This window comes from Haliotis rubra, unplaced genomic scaffold (assembly GCF_003918875.1).
Source record: "Haliotis rubra isolate DU_JTF1 unplaced genomic scaffold, ASM391887v1 Scf996, whole genome shotgun sequence".
NCBI classification, from domain to species: domain Eukaryota; kingdom Metazoa; phylum Mollusca; class Gastropoda; order Lepetellida; family Haliotidae; genus Haliotis; species Haliotis rubra.
Genome location: NW_025767741.1, coordinates 250,678 through 268,046, shown reverse-complemented (window position 1 = coordinate 268,046; position 17,369 = coordinate 250,678).

Here is a 17,369-nt window from a genome sequence, read left to right as displayed (position 1 = left end):
TTTGTTTTCGGATAAATTACACTTCGACTGACTGACTGAGTTTGGTTTTACGCCGCTTTTGGCAATATTCCAGCAACATCACGTCGGGGGGACACCAGAAATGGGCTTCACACATTGTACCCATGTGGGGATTCGAACCCGGGTCTTCGGCGTGACGAGCCAACGCTTTAACCATTAGGCTACCCCACCGCCCCAATTACACTATGAATACACAGAGCAAGTGAATTAAACCCGGCTCCGTCCACATTTATCAGATACCTCAATGTAAGGGGTACTCCTTAGTCCAGTTGAAACAATGTCTGCCCGCACAGGTGGGAGGTTCGAACCCGGGCCGAGGCATATCAACACACTTTGATAGGTGGTGCTTCTTGTTATCCTGGCTGACGCTCGGCATTTGGGTATAAATCATCGACTGGTCGGCTGGGAAAGAGCCTAATGTGTCTGAGTGGGAGAACTGCGGTATCTCAGTTGTATAAAACAGACATTAGTCCTGACTAGTACAGGCAGCCACACCCACACGTGCATGTGCGTAGCAGCTTGTGTGCAGTGCTCTGGAACGTCTCCTCACTTGGGGCAGTTGCGTAGCTTTGTGGTGAAAGTTTCGCAAATCTCACCGAAGGCCCGGGTTCGATCACAGGCCCTCGTGTCTGTGCGAGGATTAAAGATTTTTAAAAGAAAATTGAGATGCCCCCCGACTCGAAATGCTTCACAGTACAATAGAATTGGCCTTGTCATAATGTATTGTACTGTGAAGTATTTCGAGTCGGGGGGCATCTCTAAATGTTTTAATTTTTTTAAATCTTAAATTATCGCAAGGACAAGAGGGCCTGTGGGTTCGATCCAATAACTGGTGTCCCCACCCATGATATTGCTGGAATGTTCAATAGCCCAGAAATCAGAGCACCACACTGTGTATGTCCACACACCTGCCCACAGCGTTAGAACACTTCTACACGTGTAAAGATGACTGCATTACATATAATGTACAAATACAAATAGCGCACAAACATGTACGTCAACAAAATACCATCTAAAGCATGATCATGAAATGTATTGTTATGGGAAACAAACACCTGTATATACTCCATGGCATATGTCATTGTGACCTAAGAAACAATGAAATCCCATGAAAAATATTTATTGTCGTGGATGGAATGTTTTCATATGGGAAGAACAACGGCTGACTGTATGGTAACGAGGATGTGAAGAGCTCTCGTGGCACGTGCAGTCGGGTCACATTTCACAGAGTGAGTGGGTGAGTATTGCTTTACGCCGCTTTTAGCAATATTCCAGCAATATCACCAGACACCAGAAATGGGCTTCACACATTGTACCCATGTGGGGAATCGAACCCGGGTCTTCGGCGTGATGAGCGAACGTTTTATAATTAACCACTAGGCTACCCCACTGCCCCTATATCTCACAGAGACGCTCAGGGTCAAGTTCCGGGTGTCAGTAGCGGGTGTGGTCATCCGATGTAGCCATGAAGCCCTCACACATTTGTCTGAAGAATACGATCAGATTAACGTCGCACATATAAGGTAGATTGACTCTGGGGTGACCAATCTTGGACTTCTCCGTTCAATGCCGAGCAATAGCCGTGGTAACACAAAGTTTCATATTTCCATTTCCGCTCTGCGAGTTGACGTGCTACTCACAAGACAAGGGAAATCCCTTAACTTTTAAGAGAAGCTTTGGAAATGGCATCGTTTGTTTGTCGTTTAACGCCACGTTCAGCAAAATTCCAGCTATATGGTGGCAGTCTGTAAATAATCGATTCTGGTCCAGAAAATCCGGTGATGAGCATCGATCTATGCAGTTGGGATGTCATCGAACCTAACCTCCCGATACCGTTAGTCGCCTCTTACGATAAACATGGATTGCTGAATTGTAACCCGGGTCGGAAATGGCATCTAACTATAATATCTGAGCAGGTATAAAGCGGATTTCACGAGGACTTGGAGGACGTCGCAGACAGCGTTCCATTTCCTTCTGGAGCTGTTTGATGTACACCTATGCCAGATCACGTGACCCGGCAAATATCACAGCTGGACTGATTGGCAAATGTAGCAGTAGTTGTTTCAACTTTCAGTATCCTAAAAAGCAATGTATTTAGGTTTGTAAATGAAACAAAGAAAACAGTGGCACAATGACAGTTTGCTTTTGAATTTCTCTATTCTTGCCAAAGTTTTTCAAAGAATCTACATGCATACTTTCCCTGGATTTCCAAGTTGCTAATTTCGTGAGTTTATATAATATTGACATTTTTTGTAAAATATTCGGTCTGTTTGTATCAGATGATAACATGCAAACCAAGGTCTCCAAGGTGTGTTCAGTCCTCAACTATGGAATCCTTGAAGGGACATTGTCGCTATGTCGCTTTGTCGGGGTTTGAGTGAATAAAAAAATATTATTCAAAGCGCGACAATGCTACAAGTGGCCAAAATGGGGCGTTGTCGCATTGTCGCGTTTGGGTTAGTTTTGACACTTTTTGCTTGTTTTCATGGGGGCTACAACGCGACAATGTCCCTTCTAGAATTCCATACTCCACAATATTCAAGAACATGTGCTCACAACGAACTCAAAACAGGCTAATTACGCTCTTCTGTCTGAATTGCTTATTATCGTGAACAAACTGACAATCACATTGATTGATTAATTCCCATAATTCGCTGATACTAATGAAAATGTCTTAGTGCGTGGGTTAACAGCATATGTGTTTATAACAGTCACCATGGTAACCAACTTTGTAGATTAAACACTGTGCCGATAGTGGTTGAAATTCTCTGTTTTCACCCATATCTACGACGTCATTTGACAACGGCAGGCGAGGATCTTGTGATTGAAGTGTGCTTGTGTTGGTGTCGGTTTAACATCTCCAATCTATTTAAGGATATCTGAAGACTCTTTCTAAAGAAAATCATTATCTTCTGTGGTAATGACGTGTTTAAACAACAGCCGAGGTGGATTGTGTTCAACAGACGAAACGATGAACAAGCAGGTATTCAGAATGCATTACAACGGCTGTGAATAACTTAACCAAACAACCAGACTGAAATCTAGATCCTTAGATGAACACATTTTTCAGATTTCTATAATTAAATTATGTTCATAAAATAGAATAAAATAAGCCATGATGGTTTCTCTCAGAAAGCACCACAAATATATCTAGACTTGTATGGGCAATATAGGTTATATTTGTTTGCGGTGTGTATTCAGACTAGGGGACGACTATTAATAATTCTCGACTTGTATGGGCAATATTGGTTATATTTGTTTCGGGGGGGTGTATTCAGACTAGGGGGACGACTATTACTAATTCTGGACTTGTATGGGCAATATAGGTTATATTTGTTTCGGGGTGAGTATTCAGACTAGGGGACGACTATTAATAATTCTAGACTTGCATTGGTAATATAGGTTTTATATTTGTTTCGGGGTGTGTATTCAGACTAGGGGACGACTATTAATAATTCTGGACTTGCATTGACAATATAGGTTATATTTGTTTTGGGGGGTGTATTCAGACATGGGGATGACTATTAATAAGTTTGGACTTGCATTGACAATATAGGTTATATTTGTTTTGGGGGGTGTATTCAGACATGGGGACGACTATTAATAAGTTTGGACTTGCATTGGCAATATAGGTTATATTTGTTTTGGGGTGTGTATTCAGACATGGGGACGACTATTAATAAGTTTGGACTTGCATTGGCAATATAGGTTATATTTGTTTTGGGGTGTGTATTCAGACATGGGGACGACTATTAATAATTCTGGACTTGCATTGACAATATAGGTTATATTTGTTTTGAGGGGTGTATTCAGACATGGGGACGACTATTAATAAGTTTGGACTTGCATTGGCAATATAGGTTATATTTGTTTTGGGGTGTGTATTCAGACTAGGGGACGACTATTAATAATTCTGGACTTGCATTGGCAATATAGGTTACATTTGTTTTGGGGGTGTATTCAGACATGGGGACGACTATTAATAAGTTTGGACTTGCATTGGCAATATAGGTTATATTTGTTTTGGGGTGTGTATTCAGACATGGGGACGACTATTAATAATTTTGGACTTGCATTGGCAATATAGGTTATATTTGTTTTGGGTTGTGTATTCAGACATGGGGACGACTATTAATAATTTTGGACTTGCATTGGCAATATAGGTTATATTTGTTTTGGGTGTGTATTCAGACATGGGGACGACTATTAATAATTTTGGACTTGCATTGGCAATATAGGTTATATTTGTTTTGGGGGGTGTATTCAGACATGGGGACGACTATTAATAAGTTTGGACTTGCATTGGCAATATAGGTTATATTTGTTTTGGGGTGTGTATTCAGACATGGGGACGACTATTAATAATTCTAGACTTGCATTGGCAATATAGGTTATATTTGTTTTGGGGTGTGTATTCAGACATGGGGACGACTATTAATAATTCTAGACTTGCATTGGCAATATAGGTTATATTTGTTTTGGGGTGTGTATTCAGACATGGGGACGACTATTAATAATTCTGGACTTGCATTGGCAATAAAGGTTACATTTGTTTTGGGGGTGTATTCAGACATGGGGACGACTATTAATAATTCTGGACTTGCATTGACAATATAGGTTATATTTGTTTTGGGGTGTGTATTCAGACATGGGGACGACTATTAATAATTTTGGACTTGCATTGGCAATATAGGTTATATTTGTTTTGGGGTGTGTATTCAGACATGGGGACGACTATTAATAAGTTTGGACTTGCATTGGCAATATAGGTTATATTTGTTTTGGGGTGTGTATTCAGACATGGGGACGACTATTAATAAGTTTGGACTTGCATTGGCAATATAGGTTATATTTGTTTTGGGGTGTGTATTCAGACATGGGGACGACTATTAATAATTTTGGACTTGCATTGGCAATATAGGTTATATTTGTTTTGGGTTGTGTATTCAGACATGGGGACGACTATTAATAATTTTGGACTTGCATTGGCAATATAGGTTATATTTGTTTTGGGTTGTGTATTCAGACATGGGGACGACTATTAATAATTCTAGACTTGCATTGGCAATATAGGTTATATTTGTTTTGGGGTGTGTATTCAGACATGGGGACGACTATTAATAATTCTGGACTTGCACTGGCAATATAGGTTATATTTGTTTTGGGGGGTGTATTCAGACTAGGTGTGTATTCATCACCACCATCATCATCATCATCATCATCATCAACAACATCATCGTCGTCGTCACAGTCGTCTTTGTCGTCGGGCCGTTGTCGCTATCGTTATCGTCATCTCTAAACATCACTTCGCGCTTTCGCAACACACTAAAATGATATAGCTGTCTTTGACCAAAAGCAATTTCTTACTTTGATATGTGGCTGTGCTAGACAATACAGTGGTGACTGTACTAGACAATACAGTGGTGGGTGTGCTAGACAATACCGTGTTGGCTGTGCTAGACAATACCGTGGTGGCTGTGCTAGACAATACCGTGGTGACTGTACTAGACAATACCGTGGTGGCTGTGCTTGACAATACCGTGGTGGCTGTACTAGACAATACCGCGGTGGCTGTGCTTGACAATACCGTGGTGACTGTACTAGACAATACCGTGGTGACTGTACTAGACAATACCGTGGTGGCTGTGCTTGACAATACCGTGGTGGTTGTACTAGACAATACCGTGGTGGGTGTGCTAGACAATACCGTGTTGGCTGTGCTAGACAATACCGTGGTGGCTGTACTAGACAATACCGTGGTGGCTGTACTAGACAATACCGCGGTGGCTGTGCCTGAAAATACCGCGGTGACTGTACTAGACAATACCGTGGTGACTGTACTAGACAATACCGTGGTGGCTGTGCTTGACAATACCGTGGTGGCTGTACTAGACAATACCGTGGTGGGTGTGCTAGACAATACCGTTTTGGCTGTGCTAGACAATACCGTGGTGACTGTACTAGACAATACCGTGGTGGCTGTGCTTGACAATACCGTGGTGGCTGTGCTAGACAATACCGTGGTGGCTGTACTAGACAATACCGTGGTGACTGTACTAGACAATACCGTGGTGACTGTACTAGACAATACCGTAGTGGCTGTGCCGTGGCTGTGCCGTGCGTGGGTGTGCTAGACAATACCGTGTTGGCTGTGCTTGACAATACCGTGGTGACTGTACTAGACAATACCGTGGTGGCTGTACTAGACAATACCGCGGTGGTTGTGCTAGACAATACCGTGGTGACTGTACTAGACAATACCGTGGTGACTGTACTAGACAATACCGTGGTGGCTGTGCTTGACACAATACCGTGGTGCCTGTACTAGACAATACCGTGGTGGGTGTGCTAGACAATACCGTGGTGGCTGTGCTAGACAATACCGTGGTGACTGTACTAGACAATACCGTGGTGGCTGTGCTTGACAATACCGTGGTGGCTGTACTAGACAATACCGTGGTGGCTGTACTAGACAATACAGTGGTGACTGTACTAGACAATACCGTGGTGGCTGTGCTAGACAATACCGTAGTGGCTGTGCTAGACAATACTTTGTGACTGTGCTAGACAATACCGTAATGACTGTGCTAGACAATACCGTGGTGGCTGTGCTAGACAATACCGTGGTGTCTGTTCTAGATAATACATGGCGACTGTGCTAGACAATACCGTGGTGGCTGTGCTAGACAATACCGTGGTGGCAGTGCTAGACAATACCGTGGTGACTGTGCTAGACAATACCGTGCTGGCTGTGCTAGACAATACCGTGGTGACTGGACTAGACAATACCGTGGTGACTGTGCTTTACAATACCGTGGTGACTGTGCTAGACAATACCGTGGTGACTGTGCTAGACAATACCGTGGTGGCTGTGCTAGATAATACGTGGTGACTGTGCTAGACAATACCGTGGTGACTGTGCTAGACAATACCGTGGTGGCTGTTCTAGATAATACGTGGTGACTGTGCTAGACAATACCGTGGTGGCAGTGCTAGACAATACCGTGGTGACTGTGCTAGACAATTCCGTGGTGGCTGTACTAGACAATACCGTGGTGGCTGTGCTAGACAATACGTGGTGACTGTGCTATACAATACCGTGGTGGCTGTGCTAGACAATACCGTGGTGACTGGACTAGACAATACCGTGGTGACTGTGCTATACAATACCGTGGTGGCAGTGCTAGACAATACCGTGGTGACTGTGCTGGACAATACCGTGGTGACTGTGCTAGACAATACCGTGGTGGCTGTGCTAGACAATACCGTGGTGACTGTACTAGACAATACCATGGTGACTTTATTAGACAATACCGTGGTGGCTGTGCTAGACAATACCGTGGTGGCTGTGCCAGACAATACCATAGTTACTGAGCTAGACAATACGTGGTGACTGGTCTAGACATTACCGTTGTGACTGGACTAGAAAATACAGTGGTGACTGGACTAGACAATACCGTGGTGGCTGTGCTAGACAATACCGTAGTAACTGTGTTAGACAATACCGTGGTGGGTGTGCTAGACAACACGTGGTGACTGTGCCAGACAATACCGTGGTGGCTGTGCTGAACACGTGGTGACTGTACTAGATCCGTGATGTCTGTGCTAGACAATACCGTGGTGGGTGTGCTAGACAATTCCGTGGTGGCTGTGCTAGACAATACCGTGGTGGCTGTGCTAGACAATACAATGGTGGGTGTGCTAGACAATACCGTGGTGGGTGTGCTAGACAATACCGTGGTGGCTGTGCTAGACAATACCGTGGTGACTGGACTAGACAATACCGTGGTGACTGTGCTATACAATACCGTGGTGGCAGTGCTAGACAATACCGTGGTGACTGTGCTAGACAATACCGTGGTGGCTGTGCTAGACAATACCGTGGTGACTGTACTAGACAATACCATGGTGACTTTATTAGACAATACCGTGGTGGCTGTGCTAGACAATACCGTGGTGGCTGTGCTAGACAATACCATAGTTACTGAGCTAGACAATACGTGGTGACTGGTCTAGACATTACCGTTGTGACTGGACTAGAAAATACAGTGGTGACTGGACTAGACAATACCGTGGTTGCTGTGCTAGACAATACCGTAGTAACTGTGTTAGACAATACCGTGGTGGGTGTGCTAGACAACACGTGGTGACTGTGCTAGACAATACCGTGGTGGCTGTGCTAGACAATTCCGTGATGTCTGTGCTAGACAATACCGTGGTGGCTGTGCTAGACAATTCCGTGGTGGGTGTGCTAGACAATACCGTGGTGGCTGTGCTAGACAATTCCGTGATGTCTGTGCTAGACAATACCGTGGTGGCTGTGCTAGACAATTCCGTGGTGGCTGTGCTAGACAATACCGTGGTGTCTGTGCTAGACAATACAATGGTGGCTGTGCTAGACAATACCGTGGTGGCTGTGCTAGACAATACCGTGGTGGCTGTGCTAGACAATACCGTGGTGGCTGTACTAGACAATACCGTGATGACTGTGCTAGACAATACCGTGGTGCCTGTATTAGACAATACCGTGGTGGCTGTGCTAGACAATACCGTGGTGGCTGTGCTAGACAATACCGTGGTGACTGTGCTAGACAATACCGTGGTGGCTGTGCTAGACAATACCGTGGTGACTGGACTAGACAATACCGTGGTGGCTGTGCTAGACAATACCGTGGTGACTGGACTAGACAATACCGTGGTGGCTGTGCTAGACAATACCGTGGTGACTGTACTCAGGGAGACTATATCACACACCTCAAATACACCCTAACAAAAAAGATTTAATTATAAAACTATCACTAATACTTGCAAACACCTTTCACCTGATGGTATATTCCCCTCATAAAAATTTAAGGTGTATGTGAAAGATGTTTTAGAACAATAACTAGAAACACTCAAACAACGCCCTGTAGTATTTCAATGGCAGATCGGCGATATGTCAGATTTTTCACACACCTCAAAAACACCCTAACACCTTTTTTTAAAAATTATAAAACTATCACTATTACTTGCAAACACCTTTCACCTGATGGTATATTCCCCACATAAAAATTAAAGGTGTATGTGAAAGATGTTTTAGAACAATAACTAGAAACACTCAAACAACGCCCTGTAGTATTTCAATGGCAGATCGGCGATATGTCATATTTTTCACACACCTCAAATACACCCTTCAACTAAAGGTATAATTACCTTCTAAAGATTAAACGAATATGTGAAAGAAGTTTTTAGCGATATAATTGAGTCTTTCTTCGCTGTGTACTGAGAATTGAAGCCAGTGAGCTACAACATACCGACTTGAAACTTTACTACAAGTCTACTGTACTAATACTGACACTAATAACATTTATTTGACTTAAAATGAAGTGACAGAATAGGTAATTTATCTTCTACATGTAGGTTTTCAGTTGTCACAACACTCAGCGTGTGTAATCAGCTGTTGAAAATAAACCGGGCTCAATCTTAAAAACTACGCTGTCGCCGTATAGGCGACACTGGTCACGTGACGAGCCGAGGCATATGCTAAGGGGCTTTCCGAGGAGTGACCACTCCCCCTTATATAGTCTCCCTGACTATACTTATCGCGTTAATGTATTTTTTTCTTATTCATATTTCAGATTCAACAGTTTTACAAATAAGGCTGAAAGCATGTCACATATTATAAAGTACCGACTACTTCTGTTGGACTTGTAAACCCTCTCATCACTGGCCCTAGCACCTTTTTTCGCCGTCAATTTCGCGTGCCATTTGCCAGCGCTGAATTCCATCTCACCACTATATCAATACCAATATAAGTGGGGAATATTCCTTAGCAAACAGCATCTTTGTGAAACTTTGCCGGTACGTGCCTCGTTATTCGAAAAACCACACCCGACCATTGACCACTGCTGTTTTATAAACAGAAAGCGATGCACGTACTTACAAACTGTTTCACGGCGACTGGACTGCCGTGTTTACCTGGAGATAACGGCACGTGGCAGAACAAAGGTAGGCGTGCTCCACTGATGCATGCTTTCATTATCTGGACAATCAGGTGACAAGAAGTCCACTCTTTGATGTCGCCGCCCACCGATCAGCGTGATTGATCTGTGTGTTGAACTGTGCAGCTGGGTCAAATAGCATTGAATTGTTGTACACATAGCGAGCGGGAAATGAAAGGACAGTTGTGTCAGTAAAACACTACAGGCCAACCGTGTTCAGATCTTATCTTTGACATGCAAAGATATGAAGTCAATGATATTCTTCACACAACTCCCACGTCTACATGTAGACGGCGTACAACTTCTTTAAGGGGCATAGAACTTGGTTTCCTTCAAATGTATTACTGTTTGAGCTCAATATAAGAAGAGCTTTCAGTTGAAGTGAGAGGAGTGAGTGAGTTTTAATGTCACGACACACGGTATTTCAGTTATATCACGCCATGTCAGTTTAGTGACAAGGGTGAGTGAGTGACGGTTTAACGTTTCTTTGAACAGTATTTCAGTAAGAGTGAGTGAGTTTTGTTGAATGTCGCTTTGAAAAGTATTTCCTTTATTTGATAGTGTGTTAGATCGATTACATTGGAGTGAGTGAGTGGGTGAGTGAGTGAGTGAGTGAGTGCGTTTGGTGTAACGCCCCTATGTTTCAGATTTGTCACTGTGTGTCAGCCTCATTTTAGATTTTGCATGTTGCGTAACGCCGCACTCAGCAATATTCCAAATATATGGCACTCGTGAGGATTTGGGTAAGACCTGGTCTTCAGGAACCCATGCTTGTCATAAGAGGCGACTAACGGGATCGGGTGATCAGGCTTGCTCACTTGGTTGACACATGTCATCGTGTTCCAGTTGCGTAGATGGATGCTCATGCTGTTGATCACTGTATTGCCTGGTTCAGACTCGATTATTAACAGACTGCCGCCATTTAGCTGGAATAATGCTGAGCGCGGTGTAAAACTAAACTCACTCACCCAAATATATGACAGTTTCATTTTGAGTCAAAATTGATGCATACGTCTAAGGGAGTTAACTCTGTACGGCAGTGGTTACAGTTATTCAAACATATGATGACGCAACAATGAAAGTGAGATTTTAAGGACATCTGTCACCTGGAATACAGGCACACGCACACGTACACGCACACGCACAGATACGAACGAAAACACACAGACCACACAAATAAATACACTCACGGACACATATATGCACACATACACAGATTGAAAGATAATTGACATCTACAGGCCGGTGTATAATATATACTCTCCCAAAAAAGAAACGCATCATGAAAATAGCAATTTCATGTAGCAATGAATTAAAACGTGATTCATTTTACAAAAGGTTTTGCTCTGTTTATAAGTCCTATGGTGTTTATGTTTTGAAACATCACAACAAAACGCACCATCCGTAAAATACCCGTATTTAACAGCATGATTTTCAATTTCGGCGTGTAGTGTCACAGATCAGATAGTCTCAATGATGGGTATGAAAGGTTGATCGCTGTCTGTCGATCATTCACTGTATTTGGAATATTGTTGACGAACGCAAAATGCCACGTCTAAGTGAAGCCAACCGTCATATCGCCATTGGTTTGCTTGAAGCTGGCCAGTCTCAACGTGCAGTTGCCCGACGCATGAATGTTCACCAAAGCACCATTTCACGGCTCTGGCAGAGATATCGCCGGTAGAATTCGGTAGCAGATGCCCCTCGTAGTGGGCGACCTCGAGCGACCACTGCGGCGCAGGATCGCTACATCTGGGTACATCACCTGCGTCATCAAACAGCTACGGCGACCAGTACCGCTCAACAAATACCCGGATTGAGGAGGCTTTCTGCACAGACCGTCAGAAACAGGTTGAGAGAGGCTGGTTTACGTGCCAGAAGACCTTATTTTGGCCCTGTGCTTCGACAACAACATCGAGTTCAATGGTGCACCAACGTTCAGGCCTGGAACCTACCGAATTGGCGTAGAATCTGGTTAAGTGATGAATCACGATATCTATTGGAACCACGCGATGGAAGAATGTGGGTGTACTGACGTCGACGTGAACGTTTCGCCGAAGCTTGCGTTCCAAGGGTGGTCAGATTCGGCCAGGGCAGTGTTGTGGTGTGGGGAGCGATCACCTGCCGTAGGAGAAGTGATTTGGTGATGATCCAGGGCAACCTGACAGCTCAACGGTACTGTGACGAAATCCTATGCCCACACCTCCTTCCAATCATTGATCGCCAGAGGGGGTTGTTTCAACAGGACAATGCCAGGCCCCACACCGCACGTCACACTAGAGACTTCCTCCAGAACCACAACATCAATGTGCCCCCTGGCCCTCAAGATGACCGGACTTAAACCCGATCGAACATCTGTGGGATGCCCTGGACAGACGGGTGCGACGCCGTAACCCTCAGCCCCAGACACTTCAGCAACTCGCACAGGCACTACAGGCAGAGTGGGCTGCGATTGGGCAACACGAGATTCTGAGACTTATTCGTTCGATGCCGAGGCGATGCCGTGCAGTTCTGGATGCCCACAGTGGTCACACGAGGTATTGACTTCAGCGCCGACACACGTCTCCATGTGACACTCAAACTGACTTTCCTCGAGTTGGTGCCAAAGACGGATTAGTCTGCATTGCCAGTGTGCAATTTCGCTATATTTCATTCACTCATAAAGCCTACAAGATGTTTCAAAATAAACATAAAAATACAGTTGAAATTCCTATATGCGTTTCTTTTTTAGGAGAGTATAATAAACCCTTAACAACCCACAGTTTCCCTCTGTAAGGCATCCTATCGAATGATTATTTCAATGTAACGAAGATAATTAATATTGTCTCTTGTAACAGCGGTACACCTCCCCAAAACTGTGTGTTGTAACTGGAAACGTCTATCAATACATTCATAATGAAGTATATATTGAACTAACGATTTCATTACATAAAAAACATTCATGGTTGATTAATACTTTCTACTGATATCCACATTACCATTACTGGGATGTAATACAGTGAAACATATAGCTCTCTTTATGTGACATTTGCTCCTTCACCTGCATCCCCCACCTGGCGAACGCCCCTTTACCTGACGTTGATTGATTCCTGAAACAAAGCGACGCCGATATTGGCGAAGTCACCTGCACCCGTTGTAGGAAATGGTTCATTATCTTGTCTCACCTGGAAACACGCGGGGAGAAATAGATATCTTAGGCTGTCTGGTATTATATTTAACCGGACCCGAACTGCCATGTATTGGGAGTGTTGTGAAATCAGTCTATCGCCAATATGACTCGAGTCTGCCTAGAGTTATAACTGAGATCGCCAAAGTAAAGCGTTTTACAGTCATTCTCAGTTAAGTTGTACAAATGCTGTCGGACTGGTTACAGGCCCCACTATCCATACCGTGAAACCGTTCTTCCTATGAAATCGACAGTATTCAATAGTCAGATGTAATAGAAATTTTTGGTAAACTACAATAGTCACAAACATTTGAGAAAATATTTGAAACTGACTGTTTCTTTACAGTTGGTTATGATTTTCTTGCTGTCGGCAAAGCATATTGCCGTCAATGATTCTCTTCTAGATAATACTAATTACTTACAAGTCAACGTAATAAACCAGAATAATGAAATTTCAAAGTGCGCTTTTATATTTAAAACATAAAAATCAAGAATGAGAAAGAAACAAAAAGACATTTTTTTGTTTTAATTTTGTCGGTAGAAGTAACGTAATTTACGTTATGGTAACTGATGTCCATAACATTTACTACATATAAACAAGTTTAGCAAGTAAAATGGGTTGTATTCTATGCCGAACACAATATTGCTTGCAAACAAATGTCAACTGATCAACAAGTAAAATTAATAGAACGAACTAATCCATTTCATCTTCGGTTATTGGAACGATTTTTTAAGGATGTAATCCTACGTGACGGTCACAGTAAAATAAGTCTCATAGGAATCGATGCAGGCCCTAATCCATTTACATGGATAGCATAACCGTGTATGTTTCCAAACATTAAATCACCAAAACGGAGTAATGTGGCCCTCATCCTGGACATTTAATATAAGGATGTAATTTACGTTTTGTAATTTACGTTTAGTATATATGTTCAGAATTCCCTTGTAAGTGCAAAAGTGCACCACAAATACCCTATGCAATCACATGTTGGAAGCAGTGGTCATTTCAGCACGTCATTCGAATGTGAACTTTGATGAACCGGAGTTTCCTGATTCATCCTGAGGAAGAATAACTGTTTTTCAATGATAAGGATGACTGTACTGTTTTGACACATGCTGCATAATAATTCCGAGGAAGATTTTTGCAACATTACGATAATATATTGATTAATCAGTTTAAATACTTTCATAATCCAGACATGATTTATGAAAACCATTCTTTGCCTTCCATGCATGGCCCTGTAACGTAAATTACAAGAAGTGTGACGTAAATTACTTTTCATTGCCTCTACATTAATCTTTTCTGTATAAAGCACAGGTGTATAAAATAAGCTGAATATTGAAACAGATGGTTTCCTATCAAATGATAAAGCAGTAAAACTGTGATTGGATCGTGGGGATTTAAATTTAAAGATGTAAACATAACTAATTTCAGTGTTTGATTATTTATTGATGTAGTTCTTTATATGATACTTGTGAAACTGCACACACTGATGATAATACTTAAAAACATGCATATTTTATCCTTAAACAAATGGCTATTGGGATACTCTTCAAAGTAGTGATGTTATTGCATGCGATTCATAATAAAGCATTTATGAAGTCTAATATTAACTGTTAACGTAAATTACATTACTTTATTTGGGATTGTTTGGAAAGTGGCATTATGTTAAATGATGGAATCTATACATTATTGCTTGAATTGTGGTCATCTATTACAGATATTATAGCTAATTCTCAAGCAGAGAAAGAAAGAGAATACAGAGAACGGGAAAATCAGAATTGGGAAACAAATGGAATAGGAAAGAATTGGAACGTGTTAAAAAGTATTAAAAGCAGACCAGTACACTGTTTAGAGCTGAAAAAGAATAATTAACCGTAGCGAAAGAAACAAGAAGAAATGTCAGAAAATATGGAGAAAATGTAAAAGGCATTCTAGCTACTATGACCCAGAATGAAGCGACCGCAGAAGTTGTTCTACGGGAGCCTGTAGTGACTAAAAAGTCTGATGAGAATGGTGTGTCCAGTACAACACACGGACCAGTGATTTTAAGCTACCTGCTTTTATTCATGTACAAGTTTCTGTGTTTTATACGTTCATATACGTCAAATGTTCTTCGAAAGCTCTGCTTGGTCGTTGCTTATGATAGTATCACCAATGACCATTTATATATAAGTTGCAATTGTTGACTGGTAATTTACGTGACAGTGGTATTTTGATCAGGGTTTATGTGTCTAATGTTCAAGGTCAGGTTAACCAAAAGTTGTTGGTTTCATTAATTAGTTGGCAATTTGGAAAAAAACAACTTCTAAATATAGGCATTTAAGAGTTGCACCTTTTGTCATTTGGTATTGTTTATTTGTATCAAAATTAATGAAACTCAAAAAAAGAATGCGTTGTTATCCAGATGACTGTTAAGATCGTTGGGACCAGCATGTGAGGATATTGCCTGACAATACAGTATTACAGTGACAGGTGAAAATCAAATATGAAACGCAGCAATTCTGTTTTAGCATTATCGATGAGAAAGCGTATCAGTTTTAACAATGTCATTTCCTTTCATACCCAGTATAAAAAATCTGAAATAATAAAGTACATGCCCGGATGTTCATATTGCTTTTCCACATAGATGACATGTGAAACTGTCTATCTTATTCTGCTGTTTTTGAAAATATCAATGTATTGCTAGTTGAAAGGCAGCTGGTCATTGTGGCTTGGATGTCGTCACGTAAATGTCATTGTAACATCAGGGTACAGTAGTATAAAGAGCTGTTGCAGGGTAATTTTCTGTGCCTGAGTGTTGAATATTTCGTAACAGGTTCTCTAATGCTTGTACTTCATGAAAAGTAATGCAATATACCGAACATGAAACATTTTTTTTCCCGCGAGTTTCCACTGGCAATTGTACATTTTAACTGAGAATGGCTGTTTAATGGAAGATGACATGAACAGATTGCCATATTGTGGGAGGTATACTTGGCCTAACCCCTTTTTACATGCACACATATACTTACGTATGTATATTTGCTTACATAAGTAAATATACTTAGGGTAAGTAAATATGTCATGTAAATGGTTTTGCTCACATGAGTAGTTTTACTCCTGTAAGGAATTTACTTCTCCCCAATAGGTGTAGTAAAAGTATATTTACTCCTGGAGTATTTTACTCCACAAGTATATATTGTCATGTAAACGATCTCAAGGTTTACTCTCATAAGCAAACTATTGCATCACGTCTATACAAATCTTACTTCATCACCTAAAATGGCTAGACAGTCACATGACCTGTCTGGAATCAATGAAAGTGTGCTTGTCACATTACCTGTCTGGTTTAAATGAATGTCTGCTTGGGTGGAGTCAGTTACAGTTAGTTTTGTAACAATATGGCTGGAAAAAGGTGGACTAAGCGTGGCATATCGTGGACTGATGAGGAAACTGATTGCCTGTTGTCAATTCGGCATGAAAGGAATGTAGAAATGCTCCTGGAAAATCCCAAGAAACACAAGGGATCAGTCTACACAATGGTCTCAAAAGAGATGATCAGTAGTGGCTATGAGAAATCGAATCATCAGCGCATCAATGCATACATTGAAGAAGTCATTCAGAGACTGTAAAAAACAACTGAAAACAAGCGGTAAAGGTAGAAATATGTGTAAATTTTACACGAAACTTTCTCAAATCCTCGGTGATCGTCCAGCAATTCTCCAGTGAAAGTAGTTGAGAGTATGACCTAGAAGCGACAACTAACAGAACGTGGATCTGGGAGTGACTGTGAAAGTTATGAAGATCAGGAAAAAGAAAACACAGAGGAGGAGGATGCCGTGAACAGCGACAAAGAAGATAATAATGATGAAATGGCTGATGTCTCCAGCGTCGCTGTCGACAACACATTTGGCCCTCTAGATGACAGTGAAAAAGATGATACAGCCATGTCAGCCAACACAGATAACGGTACATCAGGACAGACAGAACTGGATGGAGAGAAGGCAACAGGTGGAAAGACAGATATCTGCATCAAGAAAACAAGGTTGGTAGATAAGAAAACAAGAAGAAAACTAGAGAAGATACTGGGTTCGGTTAAGTCTGGGTTTACAGAGCGTAACAACAAACTTGAAACTACCCTTGTCACACTTGAAAGCAAAAAGGCGGACATAGAACTAAAAAAATAGAGTTAGAAAAAGAGAAGCTCCAGTCGGAAGAACGT